This window comes from Asparagus officinalis, chromosome 7 (genome assembly GCF_001876935.1).
Source record: "Asparagus officinalis chromosome 7, Aspof.V1, whole genome shotgun sequence".
NCBI classification, from domain to species: domain Eukaryota; kingdom Viridiplantae; phylum Streptophyta; class Magnoliopsida; order Asparagales; family Asparagaceae; genus Asparagus; species Asparagus officinalis.
The window spans coordinates 139,445,173-139,453,282 of NC_033800.1; positions in this window are offsets into that span (position 1 = coordinate 139,445,173).

The window sequence follows — 8,110 nt, forward strand, 5'->3', positions numbered from 1 at the left end:
CTCCAATAAGGTATATGAGTATAAACTGTTCCCTAATTTTTGTTGAGAAGTTTCTGGAGAGTATTTTTCCAAAAATATTCTTAAGGATAACTCAACAACACTACGCCGGACAACGCGTTGCACATAAAAACTCGACGCCAGCAATCGATGGTCAATTCTACGAGCTGAAGATCAAAAATCAGGAATCGACTTCAAAGTTCAAAATTCCGACAAACGGTCAGACAATAAATGCAGCACCGTAACTCTTACAGACTTTCGACAAAGCACCGAATAGCCTGAAGGATTAAAGGAATCAAGAACAGAAGCCATTCCAAGGTCCCGTTACACCGACTGAAGGTTGGGACAATCATATCCAAAGTATTCCAGACTCTTCTATAAAAGAACGAGACTGAAATACTTTGGAGGGGGTATCTGTAGGCATATAAAATTGCTTATAGGTCCCTTAGCACAGCTCGGCACAAACCGACGAACCATCGGGTGACGTATCTAAACACGAGCGTCAGTCCACAACACCGAAGCCAAGTGACACGCAACGAAGCGGATTAACGAGGCGACGAGGCTAACGAACCGCACGCAAACAATGGAATACATCCATTCGCATGCGGAATCAAGCTAACAGTTCGGTGAGTCAACGAGTCATCCAACCATAGAACGGATTCGAACTCAAACACCAAGGCGGATTTAAGCCAACTTCAGGTGGCTCGGCCCAAGCCGAGCCACCTCAAGGTGGCTCGGCCCAGAGCCGAGCCACCCTGAGGTGGCCGGCCCAGATCTGTGCCTAGGCACAGATCTGAGTGCCTATAAATAGGCTAGGCCTTGGTTCATTTTGAGGGTTGGAAATTTTGGAGAGAGGCGAAGCCCTGCTGGATTGGAGACTCGGAACTTAAAAAAGATTGAAACTTTGGGACTTCGGGGACTCACTCCTTCAGATCTGGTGCTTGGCGATCATCAACGTCAAATAAGGCAGGTGTTCGAGAGGATCAGATCTCAGATCTACGCAGGCATACTCCGGATCTAAGCTTGGTCTTAGATCCCGAGACTTGGACGATTGTTTCCTTGGTGAAACAATCCTCCCCGGCTATTATTTCCTTGGCGAAATAATACCCGTCGTACTGCGTAGATCCGACCGGATCTAGATCTCGCGGTGGTCCACGGCAAATAACCCCGGCGCAGGCAAAGAACCCACAAAGCGAGCGACCGCAAAACAGGAGCTCGCGATTCGTTCGACATAAAGGAGAAAAGTTGTAATTTTTCATTTCTTTTTATTTGATTTTCGTTGTAACCGGATCTTATAAAAAGACCGGATCTTTTGTAACTCAAAAAGTTGTAACTCAAGATGACAATGGAATCAATAACAAAGAAAGACACGAATTTCCCCGCGAACAATTTCAACTAAGTCAAGTTCCAGAGCAAGACCTAGAGAGAAAGGGCAACCGGAATTTGAGAGAGTGACCTCCAAGAAGAGCACACATGTTGTAGTTGTATGGGATTATGGGAACCAATAGGAAAAGCTTGTTCGGCCTGTGCAACTTAGGTCCTCAACTTAGCAACAATTTTGGTTCTCGAAGTTTCCGGGAAATTTGAAATTGAACAGAACAGTTTCAACTTAGTTGACGTACACAACAGATTGAGACATCTTTTGCCTTATTTTTCGTCTGGCTAAATACCCATATTGGTATTTTAATTCAACCCCATTTCCCAACAAGGTATTTTAATTAGGAAATTCGGCGATAAGACATTTTAATTGAATAAAATTACCATTTAGGTCATTTTTCTCGTCGGCGGCCACTTTTCCGGCGAAAACTCATCACGTGCGTTGCACGTGGGGGATTAATCTGTGTTTAAGATGCTGATTTAGGTCTGTTTTCTGACGTGGCAGGGAATTAACTCTCTCTCTCTCTCTTCTCTCTCTCTCTTTCTCATCTTCTTCCCCTCATTCTCAGGTTCGCTCTCCGTCTTCCTCTTCCTCACGATCCTCCTGATAACTTCTCTCAACGTAAGACTCCTCATCCCCTTCGCCCGCAAGTTCACGCACAACGTTCAAGGCATGACCAGCCTCCAGCGCGTCGTCATTGGGCTCGTGTTCGGAATGCTGGCAATGGCTACGTCCGCTGTCGTTGAGAACAAGAGGAGGCGGTTTTAGGTCGAGCGCGGCGTAAAGATCAGCTGTTTCTGGCTTGTTCCTCAGTACTTCCTGGTGGGCACCGGCGAGGCCTTTGCTTACGTTGGGCAGCTGGAGTTTTTCATCAGAGAGGCTCCCGCTCGATAGCACTACCCAGGCCTCCACCGACCACATCAACCACCCTCCGACGTCCTCCCTCCCATCTTCGTCGACCCCAACCAGCGCCTCCATCTCCTCACCGCCGTCAGCCTCCTTCACCGCCTCAGCTCGAACCCCGTTATGGAGGCGGTCGTGCTGGCTTGCCGGCGACGGTCGGAGAGGGTTCTTTGTGGATCTGAGAATGAGGGGAAGAAGATGAGAAAGAGAGAGAGAGAAGAGAGAGAGAGAGAGAGAGTTAATTCCCTGTCACGTCAGAAAACAGAGCTAAATCAGCATCTTAAACACAGATTAAGCCCCCACGTGCAACGCACGTGATGAGTTTCGCCGGAAAAGTGGCCGCCGACGAGAAAAAGGACCTAAATGGTAATTTTATTCAATTAAAATGTCTTATCGCCGAATTTCCTAATTAAAATACATTGTTGGGAAATGGGGTTGAATTAAAATACCAATATGGGTATTTAGCCTTTTTCGTCTCATTGGACTCAAAATGATTGATCTTAATTGAGTCTAAAGTTCAAATATGTGCAACTATACATACACCAATTCTTATAATATGAATTAAATTGCATCTTATATTTCCGCTTGCAACTGCATATTTGAACTGAATGGACATAAGTATTATAAGTTGCCTTAAATACTCGAATCCACATTGTTTTGAAAGTTGATGATTGATTCATTTATTAGGGTTCTATATGCAACATAACACGGACTCTTGTTGGGCTTGGAGGTGTGCACGTGGTGAACAGAAGTTGTAATTGATTAAGGTATCAAAGTTCCATTTCAATTAGAATTCAAGATGCTACCATTTTTGAACTTACTAGTTGAGATGCATATGCAATGCACATGGTTGAATGTCAAGATTATTTAAATTGATAAAAATAGAATAAAAATAAAAAAATAAAGCTTTTTGTCTGATTGATCATCAACTCAATAATCTCTCTCTCAAATAAAATATTGTCATTGTTTCCTTCAACCCAGACTATAGCCACGTGATCTACTATTTGTGAGTTATATACACATTGATCTAGTAGAACATCTTTGTTTTTTAGTATCTTGAAGTCTTTAAAAGATGGTTGATCGTTCAATTCGAAAAGAAATTTTGCATATGAATTTACTTACAATACGTCTATTAAACTTTTAGTTGTAGTTTGACTCACATTCACATTAACTTTTAGTTATGATTTCACTCATATTTATATTATCTAATATTCTTATTTAATTTTATAGCTCATTCTCCATATCATAGAAGTAAAAACTAAGAGTATGAAGAATTATTTTTTTGCAAAATTAAAGTAGGGAGATTATGATATATTTTGTCATTTGCTCTAAATGTAAAATTTTTTCTTTCATGCAAGGTCCCTAACAAATCTTGCCCTAAACAATGTGAATGAAAAAATGTTATTATAACTCACTTGCATAGGACAAGTGTATTTATTGTATATAGGACATATAACTCATTTGGAATATTCACATCTTCTAAGTTGATTTTGCTGTTGTAAGAGCAAAATGTTAGAGGCTCACATTCAAACTTGTTGGCTCTATAAAAGACATAAGAATTTAGAGTGCATAGCTTAAATATCATAAAGAACATACTAGTTCCTTAAGAATTTTTTCTAATAACGATATTATTACAATTTAAATATCATAAAGAACATACTAGTTCCTTAAGAATTTTTTCTAATAACGATATTATTACAATGATATTACTATTAAGTTCCTTTGATTTGGATTATGCTAGGGATTTGGATAAGCGCCGATCTACGACGGGATATGGTTCACTTTGACCCATGCGCCGGTGTGTTGGAGATGCACCTTTCAGTCTATAGTGGCCTTTTCAACGAAGGAGGCAGAGTATATGGCAATTACAGAGGCTATGAAGGAGGCTATTTAGCTTTAAGGACTTTCGGAGGGACTTGGTATTTCGCAGCGGTCTGTCACTATTTATTGTGATAGTATGAGTGCTATCTATTTGGCGAAGAATTAGTTTTTTCATGCGAGGACGAAGCACATTGACGTTCGTTATCACTTCGTTCGGGATGTTCTTGAAGATAGCGATGTGGAAATTTTGAAGGTCCACACGAAGAATAATCTGGCAGATATGCTCACAAAAGTGGTTCCGAGCAACAAGTTTGATCATTGTCGAAACTTGTTGCACATTCGTGATTGTTGAGGCCGTTGACGGCCATTTGGATGAACTACAGACGACTTGATTTTTCATGCCCCGCTTCCTAAGATACACAGGAATCGGAACGTGAACAAGCCCGCGACGTATTAGACTGAGGAGAAATATAAATACTAGACGATTTATACTCAATCTAATACGCTAAGTGTCAAACAATAAAGTATGAAGTCACAGGTCCCCGATCACAATTAGCAAGAATATAATAAACAACTCAGAACAAAATGAACCATATCACAAATAATATATCATCCGAGACACAAAATTTGGACCAACATGCCCTTATTACAAAGCAGTCCAACTAAGTACTAAAGAAATATGAAAATACATCGTCCAACAGAAAAAGAAAGGAAGTACTGCAAAGTAAACTAAGTCAATCAACTGACTAAAGGAAAAAACTAAGCTTCAGCTTCTTCTTCAGCTCTATCTGCAAAACACTCCTGCTGAGGATACTCTGGCTCTGGCGTGTCTCCAAGCTAAACATGTCCGTCCTCTAAATCTGACGTACAACCTGAGAGAACAGGAGTACGTCAGCGTGCATGGCACACGGCAAGATCCTACAAGGGAGAACAGAAATGGTCGAATGACCAATGCAATGACAGTAATAATAATATAAGCATACAACTAGAATTCTAACAGTCTAGATGTTGTCCACAACTAGAGTATAACAATCAGCAGAATCTAAAAATCAACCGGGTAACGAGGTCATGCAGCTAGCCATCCTATAATAGGTCACTGGTCCATATCTCACATAGAGTCAATGTTCATATTCTCGAATAATTGACTGTTCACAAATCCCCTACGTGCATCCAATTATCACTACACAAACACGGTCAGAGGACTACACGCGATTCGATTCCGGCCTGGTCCGAACTCAAGCAAAACTTGGGTGAATAACAAATTCACTGACCGATGTGACTACACGAACTTCACTTTGACCCAACAGACCAACCCCAATGCTACACAAACTCACTGGTGTGGGCCTAGAAGATACATCAACAGCCTTATCCGATTACATGAACCAAGACTGAATTCATATCCCAACTCTTCTGATTTATTTTCTATGTCAACAAACATGGCCTACAATAGATCTTTGGTCTACCTCCTAATTTAGTCAACGCACACACACATGTTACTAAGTCTTATTCATGACGCGCAAAGCCACTAAGTCATGAACTATTAATGGTTCTCAATCATAATAAGGAAATATTACATAAATACAACCAATCATGTACAACGATATCATAGCATGTCAAATAATTAAATCTAAGAATCATAAATTATAAGCAGCATCTATGTAATTCAAAAATAATCTTTTTCTAAAATAATTTATTTTAAATTATTATAATTTTTCTAAAATGATTCCTTTGACAAAATAAATTCTTTTAATTTATAATAATTATTCTGAAAGAGTCTTTAAAATAATAAATATTAATTCAAATAATCCTTTTGCAAAATAATTCCTTTCAAAATAATAATTCGAAACCGATCTTTAAAAAATATTATTTTTGATTAATTCTTTTCTATATGAACAGTAACATTTATTTTTTTCCTTTTAAAATTATTTCTTTTTTTAATATCATTCATCAAACAAACCCACAGATAATTACAAATACATGCTACAACATAATCAAATCCCAGTCTAAAATATGCATGTAAATCATAACGAATCGACGTTGACATGTGAGTCCGCGGGTGAGGCGGTGATGACAAGCGGGCTGTGCGCTGCGTCGGCGGCACAGATATGACCTCAGGCATCGGCGGAGGCTATAGCGGCGAGGGTGGAGGTGGTTGGCTACTGCAAGGGATTAGAGGTGGAACATTGTAGCGGTTGGCTAGTTGAGTTTTAGATGGAGCTCGGCGGGGCTTGGTGGGCGCGGCTTAGTCTCGAGCTTATCGTGTTGTTTGATGGCATAGGGCTTGTGCGAGTGAGAATTAGGTGGATGCTCTTGGGTTGATTTGGTGTGGTACGGTTTCTGATATTCGGGTATGATTTACTTATGCTTGTGGTAGTTGGCGGTGAGTTGTGTGTAGTGAGTGGGGATATTAGGTTCGGTTAGGTATGGAGGCTGGTCTTGGCTGACGATGCTGTCTTGTTTGGTTATGGGACATGTTGGAGGGGCTGTAGCAGCTTTGGTTAGAGATGCGGGGCTGGTCGATCACAAGTGTGGTATGTATTGTAGTGGGAGATGGCCTAGTTTTGCTGGGTGGCGAGTTGATGAAGTTGTTTAATTAAGGATAAAATTGAATAATTTGGGAAAAATTATTTACAAATAATACGTAACAATAACAATAACACAACAAATATTAACTCAAAAGTTTTCACTGCATCAAGTTAATTTATAATTATCAAAATTATTTAAATAAATATAAAATTGGACTTTTAAATCATAGAAAACTCTAGAAAATTAAGAAAATATAAACACTCTTTTAAAAATAATAAATGAATATTTTAAAATACCAGAAAAATTATTTTAACTAGTATTGAAAATTCATGGTCATTACATAATTCCTTGGGAGAGGGGGTACGTAGGTAGTCATTTTGATGCAGCCGATTTGGGTTCTCGACTTGTTGTGGATTGAGTCCGTTGTCATGGATTTATTCCACTTCATACTAGACGTAACAAGTAGGATGTTTGTTTTGTATTGGTGTTGGCTCTGTTTTCGAAAAACTTCACCGAGGTGGAGAATTATAGAAATGGTAAAAATATTGGTAAAGTTCAGGAAATTTGAACCGAAAAGGCATTTGGGTGCTTGCCAGTCGACCGCAAGTCTTGGCGCGGTCGACCTCCAAACGTGCACGATTATAGGGTATTTTCGAGTTCTGGTCAGTCGGCCGCGAGGTTAAATCCGGTTGACCGCCAAACACTGTAATGGTTTTTTGGATTCTGTAGTTCTGTCCGGTCGACCGCGAGCTTTGGCGAGGTCGACCACCAGTCGGGTTTGGGCATGAGCCTTATTTCCTGTTTTGATTTGGTTTGTGTTTTGATATATATTGAAACACGATTTTAGGGTTTGATTAATGAGAGATTTGAGATTGTACTGAGCATATTAAGAGGGAGAACTTGTGAGCAAGTTGAGAGATTTGGTTTAGGGTTTATTTGAGTGATTTTGTGAGATTTTAACCTTTTACTCTCCTTGATTTAGTGGAATCTCCCTATCCTCTCCCCGTGGGCGTAGGCAAATTGTCGAACTACGTAAATCTCTGTGTTTGGTTTGATTTGTCGTATTTTGGATTAGAGTGTGCTCGTGTTTGGTTTGATTATCTTCTCCCGTGACTCGCGGACTAGTTTGGTTGTCAAGCACGCTTCCGCAAAGGCGCGCAACACAAAGTCCACCCAAAAGCTTATAGTTAAGTCTATCAAAGATCGGTACATATGTCACGATATACACATCCAAAATAAAATCAGAGAATAATACTTGAATGTCAATGTAGCAGAATCTGATATACAGCAAATGCATAGTTTACAACGAATGCGAATACTCAGCGGAAGCAATAATAATCTTAGACTCTCAACAGGTCCCACGATACTGAAGATATATAACAGGATATCCTAAATGGATATCAATGTCACAACATAGATACATCAAAGTAAAATCCACTCGGCTATAGCAAGTCTGAAGTATCTCGAAATAGACATAAGTACAGA